Source organism: Chiloscyllium plagiosum, unplaced genomic scaffold, assembly GCF_037043375.1.
Source record: "Chiloscyllium plagiosum isolate Xiang-an unplaced genomic scaffold, Cpla_swu_hap1 HiC_scaffold_5, whole genome shotgun sequence".
NCBI lineage: Eukaryota > Metazoa > Chordata > Chondrichthyes > Orectolobiformes > Hemiscylliidae > Chiloscyllium > Chiloscyllium plagiosum.
Window position 1 is genome coordinate 9,996,101 of NW_028270143.1, and position 20,608 is coordinate 10,016,708.

At 38.7% G+C, this 20,608-nt stretch overlaps 1 long non-coding RNA gene across 1 annotated transcript in view; it reads left to right on the top strand.

Moving 5' to 3' along the window:
- The window catches only part of LOC148149870 (uncharacterized), a 97,297-nt gene that overhangs the window by 32,208 nt on the left and 44,481 nt on the right, over positions 1-20,608 (top strand). The window contains exon 3 of the long non-coding RNA XR_015757074.1: positions 2,337-2,459. This is a non-coding gene — a long non-coding RNA (uncharacterized LOC148149870). The remainder of the gene's footprint in view (positions 1-2,336; positions 2,460-20,608) is intronic.

Genomic DNA, 20,608 nt, shown 5'->3' on the forward strand with positions numbered 1-20,608 from the left:
TTATGATTATCATTTACATTGTCTTATTATGAAGAGTGAGACACCAGCATTATGATAAGGTCCTCAATGTGATTAATATTATGCGGTATAAATGGACGTACTTCAGGGACACTTACTTGCACATTCTCACTTTTTTGCATGTATTTTAAAATCTTAATTTGGATCATTGTTGCTTCCTTGAATAGTATTTTTAAACATTAAAGATTAATTTGTCTCACTTCTTAAAAATAAATGCTAGATTCAGATTGTTAGCAGAGATAGATAGCTTTCCTATTCAGATCTTATACTTGTAATAGTTTGAAATAATAGACAGAGAATCAGTCCCAGGCATATGTCTTTAATTTAGAATAATTCAGCGATCAAGCTTAACAGGAACCTGATTACACAAAATGGGACTATTCAGCTCTCAGGACCTTGATCAAATTTTGGGGCAGAGGAATTGAGAGAGTAGTTCTGTGCCCATCACACACTTTTCTGGACAATATCTATATGCTCTGTGTTATTTTTCAGATCTGAGGATGGATATTCAATGAATATCTGTTCTAAAATATCCCTTACACCTTTATATTTCTAAGAGTTTATTATGCATATTAGGTCTCATCTTGAATTAATTCGAAGTGGTTTGAGAACCCTGCCAGAAAACTGTATTGCGATTTACTCAGAGATGCAGGATCTGCACAATTACTAACATCTGTTGATGTCTTTGTAAAAAGGATGTATAATTACATCATTTATAATATGTAACAAATGTCAGGAGTTATAAATAGTTCGTGCAAGCATTAGCTGACTATGGCCTATGGTTTGGGCATAACTTTCATGCATCAGAGTATTTGTTTATATTAATGTCAATTTTAAAGATGCAATATCTCTGCTCATAGGTCTCCTCAGATAGTACTTCAAGACTATTGGATAGCCTGGTTGCATTAAATCTTTATAACCTAACTATGTGATTTTAACATTGCAATCCAGTCAACACTACTGTCCGTTAAAAGAAACTCTGTACTGCTCCTTTTTGCCTTAAATAATTTAGATTTCACAATCTTTCTATATGGAGAATAAAAGAAACATCAGTCTTTAGCAGATGCAATTATGCTGAAGGTTAACAGCCCTCACAAGTCTGCAACTGATCCTATTTTCAACGTGAGTATTGGAAGTAATCAATTAATTAGGAGTTGATTTTCTTGCCTAGAATCAGTTAAACTCTCATCCATATTGAAAAATATAGAAACATTGCTATTTGTGTTTCTCTCTTCTAAATATGCATTAGAAATTAATGGTAGCTAACCTAAAACCTGCTTTTGATTACATCAATCTGAATGCATTTACTCCATGTTCTCTAAACAATACTGACAAAGTCATTTAATTTCCTGTCCCTTACTCCTAATGTTGGGTATATTACTTAAGAGTAAAGATGTAAGTTAAGTATTACTCTGAGTTAGTTATAAAGGCTCCAGAGTACCTTGGGTTGAAGAAAGCTGAAGTCTCCATTTCCAGTTAGGGATAGAATGGAGTCTAGAATCTCCAGTTAGCTTAAATACTCTTTCCACTTGAACTGGCTTTTTAAATTCTGGTAAGGCAAGGCAGTTGGTGGACCATCCACTAATATTCTCATGTCAAGAAGGAATGTTCAATGATTTATGAGCTTTTATGAGAATTCAGAACTTTAGGTCCTCCATAGTCCCCAGTGGAACTTACACCAGATGAGAACCAGTGAAAGTCTGTTGAGGTTATTAACAGATCCCACCCTTTTGCTGGGGGGAAGATAATTGAAAAAGGGACCCAAATGTTCCAAATAGTGCATTTGCTGTGAAAAGTTTAGAAAACCCACAAAGGGGGATTTTTTAATGGGAGTTTTTAAAAGCTCGATCTCCAACTCTCCATCAGATCAATATGGTCCTAATCCAACTTTTGAGCTGGCTGCCCAAGTGTATTATTCCTGTCCTGCTTTCCTATGCTGGCAAAGTCCTATGTGGGGAGCCATGGAATGTCACACTAGTAGAGAGTCAAAGAACCTTCAGAATAGAGAGAGACAGACATGTAACAAAAACACATAATGATGAAGTTGGCTATTTCCCACCTTGTAGCAGAAAGCCACCTCGTGTAGACATTTTCTTTTTGTCTTGCCATTTGGAATATACTAAAAACCTTAAGAAAAACCAACTGCAAACCTGGTCTGTGCATGTTGGTGGAAGAGGTCATGCTGGTAGAAGAAGGTGTGCTCATGTTTACTCACCTGTATTTGAGTGCTAATATGCTGTGATGGTCACAGTAAAAGTGTCACCAGCTAGTCACCCCAGCATTGCAGGTAAAGGTATTTTCTCTCTTTTGGATATTAGAGGTCAACTAGCCAACAAGCCAGTCAGAAGGAAATAGGACAAGAAGAAGTCTCTTGTTTTGAGTGCTGCTAGCCAGCCACCATAACTGGAAATAGGACAAAGGAATTTCAACTAACTGCAAAGGTAAGAATTCTGAACCAATTTGCCACTATCTATTCTTCATGAACTACCCAGAACGAGTGATCTTTTAATCATTTTATGGACTTAATTCTCATTCCTAATCTGTGTATGTGTATGCATAATTATTTATTTTTATTTTTAGTAACTAATGAACTTGCTCCTTGCTAACTCAAGAAAATCTGGCTAATTTGGCTCTGTTAAATAAACACAAATTTATTGATCTGCATGAAAGGTATCCATAAGGGAGGAATTCTTTTTAAATTAAGCTCATTGGACTAACTGAGAAGGTGGCTGAATAAATGAGGGGAGCAAGCTCACTCTCTGCTCACCCGGGAGCTGTCAATTCAGGTTAATAATTTTGAGAACCTCACTAGGCGTCTGGTCGTAATGAGTTTTGGCACGTGGCCTGATTTAAACACTCAAAAATGATTAGAGTGTGGCTTAACAATTGCCTTGAAACTAATTTCTAAGAAAAAAACTCTGAAAGGCTACCTAGATTTTGCATCAGATAGAGATGTTCATAATATATGACAGCGCATTCCGAGCAGAATCAGAGGACGTCACTTTTGAGGATGTAAAAATTCTGTCCCTCAAACAGTTAAAAGATTAACCAGGACACTTAGAATTACAATTTCTTTCAAAAGCTAGGAAACCCAACATTTTAAAAAAGGGTGATCAATAGGTTGCAGGTGGAAACTGAGGACGAAATGGATTGAGTAATTATAGTATTAGTCTCAAAATGTTTCCAAATGGCAATGTGTTCTGAATCACCCAGCCCTATACTGTCTAACACTTATGAGCGCACTGTGGATTTCAACACTGGAATAGTTCAAGATAAGTCAGCAACAATGATAAATATGAACGGCAAAGCTTGAACTCAAACAGCGTTAACATATAATAGGATTAAACCATTGCAAAGCATGAACATTGCACATGGAGTAAATTATAGTGGGGAATGGAAAGCCACGAGCAGTGCACTGAAAATCTAAACAATAAACCAATATTGTATAAGACAGAATTGAGGACAATTAGGAGTGGAATTCAATCAGAAGGGACCATGGTCCATGGTGCGCACTATGAAAGAACAAGAGTGTTGAATGAAGAATATTATGAGAGCCTTGCTGGATTATTTTCTTGATTCCAAGGGGAAAAAAAAATACAACTAAGAGTCAAAATGTTATATTAAAATTAGGAAGAATGCAATGCAAACTTCAGCATGCTTAAAACATAACATGCTAACTTTCAGAATACATTCTATGTATGCATGTGAACGCATTTTAAGTAATACGGTAAGATTTTTCTGTAACTACAAACAGATGGTTCTCAGTTTTAAGATATTGTAAGAAGTAAAAAATACATGACAGGCAGCTGTTCTATTTAATGTTTATTCAGAGGCTTGGCCTTTCTGATTAATGCAGAATTAATGCAATTGACTTGTAGGTCACATCGGACAAAGTAACTATCCAACATGTTTGTATTTTCAAGTCATGGATATGACAAAAATTGAGTTTTAGAATGCAAAGATTTCTTTGAGACTTCCATTGTTTAATATATTAGCTGGGATTTCTTGGATGGAATGACTATTTATGTTGTAGTCTGTGATTTATGTCATCAGTGATGGTTTTAGGAAAACCAGTTACAGTTGAAATTTGTGACGTTGGTTTATATGCCCATAGAGAAGGATTAACAATACTACACTGAATGCCATATTTAGTGAATGCTATCTGGTAATTGGTGACCATAAGACTCCTAAATATGCATCAAAGATGCGGCACGGTGGCACAGTGGTTAGCACTGCTGCCTCACAGCGCCAGAGACCCGGGTTCAATTCCCCGCCTCAGGCGACTGACTGTGTGGAGTTTGCACGTTCTCCCCGTGTCTGCGTGGGTTTCCTCTGGGTGCTCCGGTTTCCTCCCACAGTCCAAAGATGTGCAGGTCAGGTGAATTGGCCATGCTAAATTGTCCGTAGTGTTAGGTAAGGGGCAAATGTAGGGATATGGGTGGGTTGTGCTTCGGCGGGTCGGTGTGGACTTGTTGGGCTGAAGGGCCTGTTTCCACACTGTAAAGTAATCTAATCTAATTTCAACTTTCTTATTTAAGGGAGGGAGTTATAGATTCAGATTCTAATCTGGAATTTGGGCACAAGTTTGAGCTAATACTTGGGTGGAATAATGTCTGCTGCTGTGTTAAAAATACCTGTGTTTGAGATGAGGTAATAAACCAAGACTCCATTTGTCTATGCTGGCAAATGTAAAGGTTCTCAAAATGAGCTGTCCAGTTTTCATAAGAACCGGGCTTTCAGACCAAAAGTAGATTATTTAGACCTTTGATTATATGAACATAAAAAGACCATAAGGAATAGGAACAAAAGTAGGCCATTCAGCCCCTTGAGCCAGCTCCACTCATCAATAGGATTATGGCTGATCCAATATTTCTTTCATACACTTTCCTGTCTTTCCCCATAATGCTTGATTCCCTTACTGACCAAGAATCTATCTCAAGCCTTAAATATATGCAACAGCTCTCTGTGCCAAGGAGTTCCAAAGACACTCACGCCTCTGAGAGAAGAAATTCTTCCTCATCCCTGTCTTAAATTGGTGTCCCTTTATTCTGAGACTTTGCCCTCGGGTCCTACACTCTCCCATCAAGAGGAAGCATCTCTCAGCATTTACCTTGTCAAACCCCTTAAGAATTTCATTTCCAGGTCTTCAAAACTCCAGTGAGTAGACTCCCAATATGTTTAGCCTTTGCTCATAAGACAATCCCTCAATTCCAGAGATCCTCCTAGTGAACCTTCTATGAACTATCTCCAATGAAACAATATCTTTCCTTAAATAATATGATTAAGATTGTACTCCAGATGTAACCTCGCCATTACCTTGTACAGTTGTAGCAAGACTTCCCTACTCTGATATGCCAACCCCCTTGAAATAAGGGTCAATATTCCATCACCCTTCCTGACTACCTGCTCCATCTGTATGACAATTTTCTATGTTTCATGCACAAGTTTCCCCAAGTCCCTTTGTTTGGTAGCTTTCTGCAACTTTCTCAACATTTAAATAATTCTCTGTTTTCTTTGTTCTCCTTTCAACTCTACTTTCCTTCCTGTCATAGCTGAAGTCCAAGAGATCTGAAAATCTTTTATGGTTGCCAGGGTTGGAGGGTTTGAGCTATAGGGAGAGTCTGAATAGACTGGGGCTATTTTCTCTGGAATGTTGGAGGCTGAGGGGTGACCTTTTAGAGGTTTACAAAATCATGAGGGGCACAGATAGGGTAAATATCCAGTGTGGGGGAGTCCAAAACTAGAGGGGATCGGTTCAAGGTGAGAGGGAAAATATTTAAATGGAACCTAAGGGGCAACTTTTTCACGCAGAGGGTGGTGCGTGTATGGAATGAGCTGCCAGAGGAAGTGGTGGAGGCTGGTACAATTACAACATTTAAAAGGCAGCTGGATGTGTATATGAATAGAGGGTTTAGAGAGATATGGGTCAAGTGCTGGCAAATGGGACTAGATTAGTTTAGGATATCAGGTCGGCATGGACGAGTTGGACTGAAGGGTCTGTTTCTGTGCTATACATCTCTATGACTCCAAGACAAAAGAAATCATGGAATTACAGCACTTTTTATGAACTGTAATGAATGTTAATGCCTCAGTGCCACTTCAGACAGGTGAAATTATTAGATTTCAAGTGTGTGGAACCATTAGTTTCCCCTTTATTTACCTTCTATTCTGATCAAGACTGTGGGCAAATGCTTTTGAGTCAAATCATCAAATGCAGCCACGGTATTTCAGCATTCAATGAATGGTGTGACACAAGATGAAGTCCACAATAACAACAAAACTTGACAATGTTGTATAATGTACAAGCAAAGCCTGTGCCTTGTAAGGTATTTCCCATTGTGACCCCATTTTAGCTCACTATCCATTGTCAAAGATAATTAAGTGCAGTAAGCTTTGTTTTGCCAGTGATGCCCATATCCATGATAAATATGTATATATATAAACTTGAAAATTAACATGATGACAGACACCAGAAAATAAGCAAGACAGCAATAAAGCAATCCCTGATATGTGGTCCTGACATGTGGAAGAAGCGTGGGGAGGTGTGGTGCACAAAGCAGCCTGAAAGGTTTGTGTGTGGAGGATAGGGCATGTGATATAAAGCTGCATTCACTGATACCCCACATGAGGCCACTGAACGCACTCTGACTCTGCTCTTTTACGTTGAATTCCAAAGAAGAGTCAGATTAGACTTGAAATGTTAACTCTGTTTCCCTCTCCACAGGTATTATAGGAAGATATTATTAAGCTGAAGAGGATTCAGAAGAGATTTACCCAGATGTTGCTGGGAATGCAGGGTTCGAATTATGAGGCCGGATAGGCTCGGACCTTTTTAACTGGAGCGTAGGAAGTTGAGAGGTGACCTTACAAAATCATGAGGGGTATAGATAAGTTGAATGGCAGGTGTCTTTTCTGTGGTGGGGGATTTCAAGACTAAGGGGTATATTATTAAGGTGAGAGGAGAAAGATTTGAAAAAGACATGAGAGTCATTGTTTTCACAGAGAGTAGTTCGTGAGTGGAATGAACTTCCAGAGGAAGTGGTGGCTGTGGGTACAGTTGCAACCTTTCAGAGATATTTAGTTAAGTACATGAATAAGAAATATTTGGAGGGAGATGGACCAAGTGCAGGCCGGTGGGACTAGTTTAATTTGGGATTATGGTCAGCATGGACTGGTTGGGCCGAAGGGTTTGTTTCCGTGCTGTATGACTCTATACTGCCAGAACTGCTGTGTTTCTCCAGCACTTTCTGTTTTTATTTCTGATCTCCAGCATTCATGCTACTTTGCTTTCCTTTCTACCTGCTCTTATTCCCTTTGGAACACATTCTCTGATGGCTTCCTCGCCTCCCATGGCTTCCATCTTCCTACCAATGACTCTATGATGAAAGTTGCCAGTACCTTGTATATGAAGCTAGGCCTCCTTTCTCTTCCCTGGTGTTACATTTCTCTCCAACCATTAGCTATTGCAGTACTGACAGATAGCAGCAGCATTCTTTCAGTCAGTACAGTCTTCCTTTAAGGGGACAGACTGCCTTTAAGATTTGTAAATTAGCTGAAACATGTGCTATCAAGCGATGCAGATCACACTGAGCGGTTGCCACAATTAATTAAGTAGGAAGACAGTAAGAAATTTGCATGTTGCCTATGACAACAGGATAGAATGGGTGAGGATTGTAAGTTGTGACCCCCATGCCCAAACAAAGTGGATGAGAACCAATTTTATTTAGCTGATTATTGGGTAATTTATCTCATTGCTTTATTTTTTTGTCTTGCTTTGAAATGCTTTGGTTGCCATTTATCTGTACAATAACAGCGAATCCACTTCAAAGTAATTCATTGGCTGTGAAATGTTTGGAACAGTCAGACAACATGGTTGATATTTTATCAATATAAGTTTTTTCTTTCTATTAATGGATCTCAATGGAGCAATTGATAAAGGAAAGCATGAAACAATAACCTAGCCAAGAAACTACCTATGATAGGTGATTAAAAACAAATTAGAATTTGCACAATAATAAGAAATGGCTGCTGAATCCAGCTTGTCAGTTTCTTCAGAACATAATCTACCATACTGCGTATAGACAGTCAGCAAAATGTCCATCCTCTTACTTGTTTGTCTGCATTCATGTTGTGTTCTGATCTGTGTGTCTGCTTAAAGTTGTCATTTAAAAAAAATCCTTCTGCTGTGCTCTCTTATCCCTTTTAACCCCTCACTATTTTTCTTCTTTTTGTTTGTCCGAGTGGGAAAATGATCTCATGCCTGAACAAGATGTAGGAAAAGCTTGCATTGTCGAGGATCTCACACATCACCTATCTCAATATCGTATGCTATCCATCACCAACTCACTCCTATAATGTCCTCCAGTCTTAGTCAGAATGGAAACAGATCCTTCAGTCCAACTTGTCCATGCCGACCAGATATCCTAAATTAATCTAGTCCCATTTGCCAGCAATTGACCCATATCACTCTTATCTCTTATTATTCATGTACTCATCCAGATGCCTTTTAAATGTTGTAATTGTACCAGCCTCCCAAACTTTCTCTGGCTGCTCATTCCATACATGTACCACCCTCTGCGTGAAATAGTTGTCCCTTAGATCTCTTTAATATCTTTACCCTCTCACTTTAAACCTATGCCCCCTACCTTGAGAAAAATACCTTGGCCATTCACCCTATCCATGCACTTAATGATTTTATAAATCTTTATAAGGTCATCCTTCAATCTCTGAAGCTCCTGGGAAAACAGCCCCGACCTATTCAGCCTATCCCTTTTGCCCAAACCCTCAATCCCAGCAACATCCTTGTAAATGTTTGCTGCACCCTTTCAAGTTTCACAACACCTTTCCTCTAGCAGGGAGATCAGAATTGGATGCAGTATTCCAAAAGTGGCCTAACCAATGTCCATTGTGTGCACCTTGCATTCTCTCTCTATAATCCCTCTTGCTCTTATATTTAGTATATGCACTTTACAGAACAAAAAACAAAAGCTGTGTTGTATGTGCAGACGAAGGTAGCTTTCTCTCATTGTTGACCCCATGTATATACACGCATTTCTTCAAAAATGTGTCAATTTAACTACAATATTTTTGAAATTTATATTTTCAGAAATAATATGACTTTCAAAATTATTTGAAGAAACTATTCAGAGCAAAGAGAAACTAAAAAGTAAATAAAATATTTGATTTTTACGCTGACTGAATAGCGTGCATACATTTTTAGAAATTTGATATGACGGACTGGCTCAGATTGCGTTTTTCAAATTCAGCTCCAAACCTCAGCTCAGTGCCAAACATCAAGACAAAGCCCATTGTAACATTATGGGACTTTAAGGGAAGTATTTAATGAAGGGATTTAAATACATGAAATCTAATTCAGTGAATAAATGCAGTTACATTATTGAGAATAATATAATTTGTGTATTACTGAAAAAAAACATCCTGTTAAAGATTTTTAACTTTCATTCATCAGGACAATTCACAAAAATTAACAATATAAAGGGAAAACTACATTTACACTGTATGAAGGGAGAGAGCTGATCAGTTGTTAAATGAAACCTGATTGGAAGAGGTGTTGTCATGTAGAATGCACACATTAATGGTGATTGACAGTTAACTGCCAAACATTGTTCAAATTTTAAACTAGACATTTTGACTGTAATTGGCCCTAACAAATGAACCAGAGAATGGCTGTCACTGACACTTTGTTGAGCCAAAACAGGTATAGTGTGTGCAAATGTTCTTCCTGCCTGCAAACATAAAGGCTCTGTGTATTAATATAGGTAGCTTCCAATTCAGGCAACTGCACCACAGCCCAGCTGACAATTTTAAATTAGTTGGCATTATAATTCTTTCCATATATGGGATTATTTAACAAATGTTATCTAGTCACAGAATCTCATTTAATGTTGGATATTATATTGTGAGTTTACAAATCAGTGTCCACTGAAGATGGTGAATCTTTGAAAGCATGATTAGTTGATCTTGCAAACGCATATTGCAAGATTCTGAACAACTTGTCTAATTTTCTCATGAAAACTGAGTGTCAAAATGTGCAGGGCCTCAAGCCCAAGCTGAATATGCTTATCCTAATAAAGTGCCTGCATCCTTAACAGTATGACTATGTCATCAAAACGCATACAATTCTTAATGATAGGTTCAAGTTTATATCCATTGGATTCACTGATTAGCTTATCATGAAAACAAGCTAGAAAACACTTGTTGCACTTATAAGAACAGTGAGCTGCCAGTGATGTGCATGATAGTGATCATCCTCACTGCTTGCAGCACCTAGAAATGTGTGGGCTGCTCAATACACACAAAACTTTATACATATCTTACCAGTGACCAACTCAGAACTGGCCAAACAGTTGGGTGAATCGCTTCAACCAGTTTTGAGCAAGTTTTCTACATACGCAGTGAAGGATTCCTTCACAAATGGATCTGTATTTTGATAAACAATGGGGTGTCCTTTTGCTAGTTTGACATCATTTGCCTATGTACCAATGTGTCACTCAAGGAAATCATAGATGTTTGCACTGCAGCACTATATCAGGGTGACTTAGATATCATTGTGCGAATCAGTTTTGTTGAATTTATAAACTCAGCAATTCACACAGTTGAGTTAATTTTTAATGACACCATGTCAGTCCAATTAGATGGTGTTGCCATGGGATCCCCGCTGTGCCCAGCTCTCCTAACATCTTTACTGGGTTCCAAGAGTAACCTAACCTCCTCCCCTTTGCAATTTTCTGATAAGCATAAGATATGTTCACTATATTTGAATCCGCAGATGCATATTAAAATATCCTTCCATGTCTTAATGGCTCCATTCTATTCTCAAATTCAACTTTGAAATGGAACAGTCAAATGAGTTCCTTTCCTCCATGTTCCATCCAATGTACGTACCATCACTGATCAGTATACAGATTGGGATTCCTGTAGCTCCGTATGCTGTAAGATTGGCCTTATCAGCAACCTCGTAAATGGGATGCAAACCATTTATTCATTGTGTGAATAAAATAGGATGCATCAAAGTTATTCTGTAAGATAATTGTCATCCTGATAAGATCAATTCTCACTACATTTCACACAAACTCATGAACAGGAATAAGGCCTTTATGTTTGGTCTTGAACCATGCCCAGACTACCTTAAAGCTTCCAGAAGGGGTACTGTGTCTCAAACGTTTGATTTACAGGTGAATCTAGCTGTTTCACACTGCTACCATGCAGTAACAACAACATGATGAGCAATGTTGTATATGAATTTCAGTGCCACTGTGATTTTGGGTTCATATACTTTTGGATTCATGCATTCTTTTTAAGGAACTTGATTGCAGCAACCAAGTTACTGACTGAACCCAACCAGCCCAAATTTGCAAAATGGACATCATTAGATGTGATTCTGTGATTGGGCAACATTTCCCAAATACTTCTGAGGGCTGAAGAATTATGCTGACAAGTCTGACCAATTAAAATTAACTTGCCTGGTTTAAAATTTAAACAAACCTGTTTGTTATCTGTCAATCATCATTAATGTGTGCTTTCCACATCCCAGCAATTCTACTAGGGTCTACTTGCCAACTAATCAATACTATTAGTTCATACAGTGGAGATGCTTTTTTCCCTTCAGAATGGTATTTCTTGCCAATTGTCTGATGAATGCAAACTAAAAAGCTGTGACAAAATATGTCTTTTTCCAGTACTACCAAATAATTGTTAATAATGTAATTTTTGAATTCTGTTCAACTATATATTCAGGAGTTGAGCTAGTTTGATTAGTAAGCTAATGCAAACATGTCACTTAACTGTTTGCAAAAATCAATTTGAGTGATTTATAGGATGCCATGGGTCCAACTTGTGCAATCAAACCGAGAGGTTGATATAGGAAAGGACTATACTGAATGTGCAGAGAGGATTTTATTGTAGAAATACATGACAGAAAAAAATACAACAAAAGTGGGACGATAGAAAATCAAGTTCTATGCTCAGAAAGTGCAGACATAAAATTTTTAATATGTTTGAAGTGTGTATGGCAATAGCACATACAGCACTCGAGCATTAATTCTTGATTTGCCTCTTCAAATTAGTAAATCTTACTTATTTGCTACAATTGCAATCTCATCAGCAGAATTTTTCCATGCATTTGGTCTATGCTATGCATTCATAAATGCCATCAGGTACTTTCTGCAATCTATTTGCTCCAACAGTATTTGTATTGAAAGGCATTTATGCTTCATGTGAAAATTTAATCTCACACAATTATCTGGAGATAAATGAGTTGCTGCCCAGATTTGGCTGGACTTTCACGTTCTTCACAGAATATTTTGCCTGATCTTAATCCTGTAATGCTGATTTTTATCACAGCCATTCACATTTTCCTGGCACAGATTTTATTTCTGTAGGCTCTGTCTAACATCTGTAACATGTATGTCACCTGGTATAAATTATGGCTGAAGGAAGCAGTGGCAGACAAGAAGATTTTTGACATTTGTGTTAGTCACACAGTCAATTCCCAGTAAAAATGTTTCACACATAATGGTCTATGACAGGATCCACCTATTTCTTTTCTTTGCAGTGAAGAAATTGCTTCTACTGGTGATTGAAGGAGTATTAGCACATTAAGCACAATGGGTCATTGAAAAAACTTTCTAAACCACATGATTACAGCACTGAGAATTAATTATATATAAATTTAGGACTCTCGTTTACGCTGGGAAGTTCAGAAAAGTGAACTGAATAGGGCTGATGTAAAATGAGAGTCCATTGGAGAATATTTTAGATTGCCTTATTAAGGTGCTTTATTACTCTACCAGATAGAGATCTAGCCTGGTTGTAATGATTACCTTACTTTGTAGTTTATGATAGGTGACTTGATCTTCAAATTTAAAATCATGTAAATGCATGAGGTTTTTGATATATATGTATCACTCACAATAAAACTGTCATATTTTGCCGCCACTGCTTGTAGTACCTTGTTCTCATTGCTGAAGGTCAGCGTCAAGCTGCGATACAGTTCTAAAGTATTCAGACACCCCAAAGATTTATTCTATGTTAATACCTTGCGGAAAGAAATGACTTAAGTCCCCTGTTTAACTCTGTGTGGGAGTCACTGGACAGTGCAAGACCAGGGCAGCTGCCCAGGGAAGCAATGATAGGGCAGCTGACAGCAGCAGGATGTTGGGGAGCAGGGAATTGCTGTCAGGGATCCGAAAAATCAAGGAAGTGGTTGAGGAGGAAGAAGAGCTCCACAATGGAACAGGACTAAGTTTTCTGTTTGTTGCAACAAAGGCTGCACAACAAAAGTGAAAGAAAATTCATTTTGTTTTCAAGGCATCTTCTATCCTTGACTCCTCTTTTTGCTAAGTTAGCACAGTAGGGAAACCATAACACTTTCCTGGCATCAGAGTCCCAATACCTCCAGGTCCCCTTTGGCACCTTGTGATACTTCCAAGTTGCCTGCCCTGAAGACTGGCCCAAGATTGGAACCTGGGTGTGGGAGCACAGATTAACTAAACCATCCTGTTTGAAACCTGTCACTGCAGGAAGAAAATCCATACCATGTGTGGTTTGTCTTTGATACTTTGTTTGCAATGTCTTGAATTTACAATTGTGCTGCACCACCACTCCTCATGTTTAAACAAATCCTGCAGCCATGTTTTGAGAACTGATTGTAATTGAGCAGTGTTGGCCTTCCCCCTTGCTCCCTGAATCATTCTGATTGCATTATGGCACGCCATCTACTGGCGTGGGTGAGGAATTGCGAAAACCTATTGCAACTGAATGAAGAATCGCAAAAGCAAAAATGATGCTTCACTTGCCGTCTGGCACACTTTAACACTGCAAGCTTTGAGTTTGGTTTAAAACTGGAATCACTGATGTATAACACGCAGTGCCACCTTTCTTCAGAGACTGGATTATTCAGTGAGTGAGTGCCGTTCTCCCAGTTGCACTCTGAAGGTCAGATTCATACTATTAATGACTGACTGCCTTCCAGTCATTCATAGTCTCTCCAGGTGTTATAATGGTCCTGACATATTGGAAATGTGTGCTTATTTCTGTCTGGGGTATAAAGATAGGAAGATTATGACATGATGATATTATATTGGCAATAAGATGCTACATTTAACCTAAAGCTGACGTGGGCTCAGTCCCATGTTATTAGTTTAATAGGATTAGACCAATAAGCAACCCCACTACTATCAGAATGAGCAGCAAGCCTGTTACACAATACCAGAAACTCATTGGTTAGCAAACAGCAAATGTTTGAGCTGCCAAGCTGCAAGCAGTTCAATCTTTGTTTAATAATTGAAAGAATTGCCAGTGGCTTCCAACTGCTACACATCTGGAGAATTTCTGGTGGCATTCTTTCAGTGAGAATCATTTAGTTGCCAGGGCTCTTGCCTGTTGAAACAAATTTCCCCAGCATCTCTCACTATTACCTGTTGGTCAGCATCACTTTTTCATGATGTGGAGATGTCGGTGTTGGAGTGGGGTGGACGAAGTCAAAAATCACACAACACCAGGTTATAGTCCAACAGGTTTATTTAGAAGTACAAGCTTTTGGAACATTGCTCCTTTGTCAGGTAGCTTGTGGGACAGGATCATAGGACACAGAATTAATAGACACTTTGATCTTTTACTATAAATTCTGTGTCCTATGATCCTGCCCCACAAGCTACCTGATGAAGGAGCAGCACTCCAAAAGTATGTACTTCCAAATGGACCTGTTGGTCTATAACCTGATGTGGTGTGATTCTTCACTCTTACAGACATTGCAAAGTCGTTGATATGGACAAATTGTTTCTAACACATATCCAACGCCCACAACAGTGGTAAATCTGCTTTGATGCCACATTTTAGGGAAAAAGGCTCAGTCCTCAAAGTCACTGGAGTTTGAGTCGAGGGTGTGATTCCAGTTTCAAACCAAACTCACTAGGTGTAACAGAGTGGACCACATCACCCCTTCAGTCACCCAAATCTCTCAGGATAGATCATATCTGCCCAAACTCCAGGCTGGAATGTCAGAGCTGGGTCATGCTGTTACACTCTCCACGTTCTCGATGAAAATCTTCTCTGCATGACATTCTCAGTATCTGATCAGTCATTGGAATAATCAGTTATTCTGAACAAAAGCTTGGAACCTCATAATGCTTTCAGGCAGCATGTGTTCTGTGATATTTAAGAGCATGGAAGAGATGAAACTAGCCACAATAATGTGGAATCTCACTTAATCGGACCACAGATCAGGCTGTGCTCATCACAGTGTCCCTCTGCCACAATCCACCCTCACTCTCATACAACACACACACTGGCATTTAAAAGGGGGACAGCACAGGGGCTAGACTCTGCTTTTGACCCCTACATTTCCCAAACTCATAACCATTGTTGACTGTTAGGAAAATACCTATTTGATTCACTAATGTCCTACACGGAAGTTAACTGATGTCCTTACCTGTCAAGAGTGTGTTGCTGAAAAAACACAGCCAGTCAGGCAGCATCTGAGGAGCAAGAGAGGTGAGGTTTCAGGCATAAGCCCTTCATCAGGAATGACTCATTCCTGATGAAGGACTTATACCTGAAATGTCAACTCTTCTGCTTCTCGGATGCTGCCTGACTTGCTGTGCTTTACCAGCAACACACTCTTGACAGGTAAGGACATCAGTTAACTTCCCTGTAGGACATTAGTGAATCAAATAGGTATTTTCCTAACAGGTGGTCTGATCTCCATCATCTGCAGTCCTCACCTTCTCCTTGCTGTCATTACCTGGCCTGGCCTACATGGACTCCAGACTCCATGCTTTAACTACCCTCTGGATAACTAGGGATGGCAATAAGTGCAGGTCTAGCCTGTGATGAATGAATACGAAAGTCTTAATTTCTGCTGTTTGTGCTTCTCATATTACTAACTTGAAACAATATGTTATTTTACACTTGTGAATTCTGTAGAATTACTGTCCTCAATAATTATTTTTTAAATTTCACGTGTCCTCAAAACGCAGTATGGGATCTAAATTGAGTCACTACATCCGTTCCAAGAACTTCTGTCTGTAGTTGTCTTCACATACTTCTTCATATCTTTTGTTAAATTGTCAAGAAAGTTCACATTTTATAGAATCTGGACTTGTTTGGACTTTGTTGATGTGTTCAGTAGTAGTCTAAGCATTGTATTAATGAATACAGTAACTAAAATCATGAATTCTCAAGGACTATTTGTTAATCTTGGAAAGTTGCCAAGAGCTGAAAGGTTCTTACAATATGTACGTAGGAAGCATGAAGGCTTTACAGTCCAGCTGAGTGTGAAATAAAGTAAAAAGATGTTATCATTCCTTACAATCTCAAATGACGTCCATTGCTGCGAATACCTGAAACTTGTAAACAGAAAACAACACTATTGTGTCATCAAAAGCTGTGAAATAACTACATTTGCATTTTCTTATAAAATGTATTTTATAGTTACTTGGGAACTGAGTCTTTCAGAATCCTCCAAACACAGACAAGTTAACGAAGGAGAAATGACTCTTTTCTTAAAAAAATTTCAACCCATCTTTACACACCACCTTGGCCATTACATCTTTCAGCGAGACTTGAACTCAGACCTTCTAACAGCAGGACTCCAAAGACTCTCTTGAAATAAGTCTTTAGAGCAGCGCAAAATGGGCAGTCATGAATTGGCATCCTGTTATACACTTTGGTGGACGCACTTTTCCATTGAAGTCACCGTTACGCACTACTATGGAAGGCCACTGCCACCTTCAATATTCTTGCTGATTTCAAATGATCTAGAATCTGATAGGAGGTTGACAACTGACCTCTGGCAATGAACACTGAATTTGGATGTTTGGTAATCATGTTGCCTTTAAATAAGAAGAAACGTTTTCAGGTCACAGTGTGATGTTGGGAGACATTTTCAGAAAAAAGCCCACACCATCAGGGCCTCCCATACCGTGTCAGACTTATCAAAATAGTCTTGGTGAAACAGTCCATGATTTTGTGATAAGCTGTCTGCTGCTCAGGCCACTCTGCTGGTGCAGGGTCTCTGCTGCCCTGCCTGTCATCATTGTAAGCAACGCTGAGAGATCAGATTAGAGACAGTAAATTCATCTGATTCCACAGTATGAAAACTCACGCACATTAATGTCTTAAAAGGGGCTGACCAGTAATCTCTGGATACAATTGATTTCTGAAACTGTCGGCAATGGTAACCAGAGAAACCATTTGGGATAACAACTTGTCTCAAATCCAGTGCGTTTTGTGTCTTGATTATTTTTCTGATGCAGACATAGAACATAATCTCTTAACTATAATCAGAAACTAATCTTTTGTTTGCATGACTCTGTCTAGCTAAAGCCATGTTAAAACAAAATCAAAATGTTCCCTCTGATGTCCACATTTCAGGTCTGTTTCTGTGCTAACTGAGGAATCAGATTCCAGCAAGGAGCCAGTGCCTTCAGAAGAGATCAGGACAGCAAAGAGGGAGGGAAAATTGATGGTGAATAAGTGGCCTCCGAGCCAATGATTTATTGAAGCCATCACTCAAACAAATTACATGCCGATGATAGTGTGCAAAAATGCCGTTGTTAAGTTCAGATGTTATGGGGCAATTATTAGCATATTGAAATTGCCTGAAACAGGTGAATCTCTGAACTGCCCAGAATGTGGCCTCATGAAATTGGTGGAAAAGTTCCAGGATCAAGGCAGTGCAGCCAGCAAAACCCATTTTCACATCACTGCAGTTCAAAGCCCAGACCCTTCACTGGACCCAGTAGGTTTGCTAAGGGGAGAAATTAAATAAAAGGGATGCACTGCAGCCTTCCCCAGCATTGTTAATGCTTGACAGCAAAAGTAATGTGTATTTACTTATTCATATATGCCCTTATCTTATAATCAGCGCAACCATAAATACCATTGTATTTTTATGCTTTGCTTTTGTTTCCCATGGGATTTGTGGTGAATTCTACCCCTGCAATTCACTTTTCCACAGACAGACAAGATACATTATGTTTCATGAATTCTTCAGGACCCTGGTCACTGTGAACCCTGAGCAGGCAGGATTCCAGAAACAGCAGAAAGTGTCTGCAGATATCAGCTCATAGAATTGGGACTTTGAAAATATCATAAAAGCCATAAAAATAAAACAAATGGCTTCCACAAAGGCAACTTCCCCACAAATATATCTTAAAAAATGCTGTAGAATCTCTTATGTGTCACAGTGCCGATCCTGCCACATCATTACAAATGCGTATGATTATACTAACCTGTACATTGTAAAGGTCCCTCATACTTGTGTCTGCTTTACTCTGTCTTTAGCTCTGCGTGAATCAGATTTTATCCTTGATAAGGGGCAAAGTTTTATGAGCGAAACTCTGAGAGTGTCTACAGTCTATCTGAGTGGGACTCAGGTGACATTCAAGGTAGTGAGATGACAGTCTTGAGCAGGAGTAATCGAGCCTTACAGACAATAAGTGAATCTTTATCAATCTCCTTTATTGAAATGTCAATAATGGAGTACACCCCCATCTCGCTGAAAACATTTAAACTTGAATTATACAACAACTGCTGGAATTCTTCATCTAATACTTAATGAATGCAGTTCACATTTCACTCTAGCGAAACGTGGGCTGCATTTATCAGATTGCGAGACTGCCATCTTCAGAATGTATCTCTCACAGTGAGTTTGCCTTTCAAATTATTACAGTGTGAAGCTGGAATGTTGATATTTTCAGAGTGCGACAGTAAGATGACATGGTAATCCCTAATTAAATGTCACTGAGTTCTTCAAATAGTCAAAAGTACTTCTAAAAAAATTAAATATAAGCACAATTTCTTTAGCTCTGTCTTCACAAGATTAACCATACACCTATGAAACATGACAAAGATTTTATTTCATTTATGCTTCTACAATTTTTCTCACTCATGAAGTTAATCACAGCTTCTGCCAACTGATGTGTAATACACTTTAAGGATATAAATCAGTGAACCCAGTCAGGAAATGAAACAAATTCTCAGGTTGCCTGCGCAGTGCTGTACATTTTATGATTTTATTAGCGTCTTGTGCCTGTTCTAGATTATTATGAAGATGACAATTTCATTTCATTTATATCAAATGGTCTTCTGAAGATGTTTGCAGTCCAATTTCCCTGCTTGAGTATGGGGAAGATTTATTTTCTGTCAATACCCAACATTAGTCAATTCACTTCTGACACTGAGCTATGCAGATTTCCCATAAAATGAAACAAAATAGAGGCCAGTCATGGAGCAACATAAGCAAGCTGCAAACTGATATTTTTCCCTTTAGAAAAAGGGGGCTCTGCTGATTTCAACAGATCTGACTCAAAGTGGTCATTAAGATAAAGCAGAAGTTAAAACCTTTGATACTTTGTTATTGTATCCAGCCTCTGACTAATGGGATATTGAATTACATCATTCTAATACCCTGCGAGTTTATGCACAGACAGACATGGGCTGCAAATTGTGGTTGACAATCCTGTAGGGTAGATTTATTAATCAGTCAGGAAAATCTCCCTTTGGTCTGATATTTCCCCTAATATATTTTCATCCAGAATTTCTCACAGATGAGCGATACATTTAAGTGTGCAAACAGCAACTGAATTGAAGGATGGAGGGCTTGGATAACATAACGTTCTCTGTGTTTATAGTGCTATTGGGTAGTTTGAAATCTACTATCATCACACAGAAAGATTTTCAATTAAAATCCCACCATTGGAAATGAGTAAGATTTTGCAATGAGGTGAAATTTCCTTTTTCTGCAAATTGAACAATGTGGCACAGACTAAAATTAGATTACATCTCCCAAAGAAAAGCAAGTCTTCCAAAAATGGTGCTTAAGCACTGACATTAAAACTGTTGAGATAGTGCTGCAGAGAGGCAATGATTACAGCAAAGATCATTTTTGATGGAAAACAGATTCGTGATAAGCTTTGGCATGTGAGATGACTATGTTCCTCAAGATGCCACACATACCTAAATAGATTAAACTAATACATCTTGGAGGATTAAAGGAAACGAACGAAAATGGCACATTTCCATTTATTTCTACCACAAAAGGCAAAATAAAAGGCACGTTTTCATTTGTTTTCTACCACAAGAGGGAGCTTGGTGTGGTCTGAAGATTCAATGTTGTAGTTTGGGCTTTGCTGCACCAGGTGGCAGAGATATTGCATGTTACTCCTGCACATAATTTATGAATCTCTTAATTTTCTCATGGATATTTGCTTCCTTGGAACATTACGGCTGCTATTATTCTTGACTATTTTTCACATTCTGCATTTTTAGCATCACCCTGATTGGCCACCCTATGACATTACGTGTTAAGATACTTCGACACTTACAGATGTTTTGGTGGTAAATCCAGTCGGCCCTGAAACCGAGCTGGGAATTGCAATGTCTGATTCCCATTGCTTCGGACAACGTCTTGCTGCCTACAAGTTAACACAATTGCTGTATGCAACCAATATTAATCACGTTGTTGCACAACTGAGTGGCTCAAAACGACCTCAATCTAGTCTGCACTTAATGAAGAGGGGGTGCATTGTGGCTGGAGCAGTTGGTGAATAGTTGAAAACATGATAAT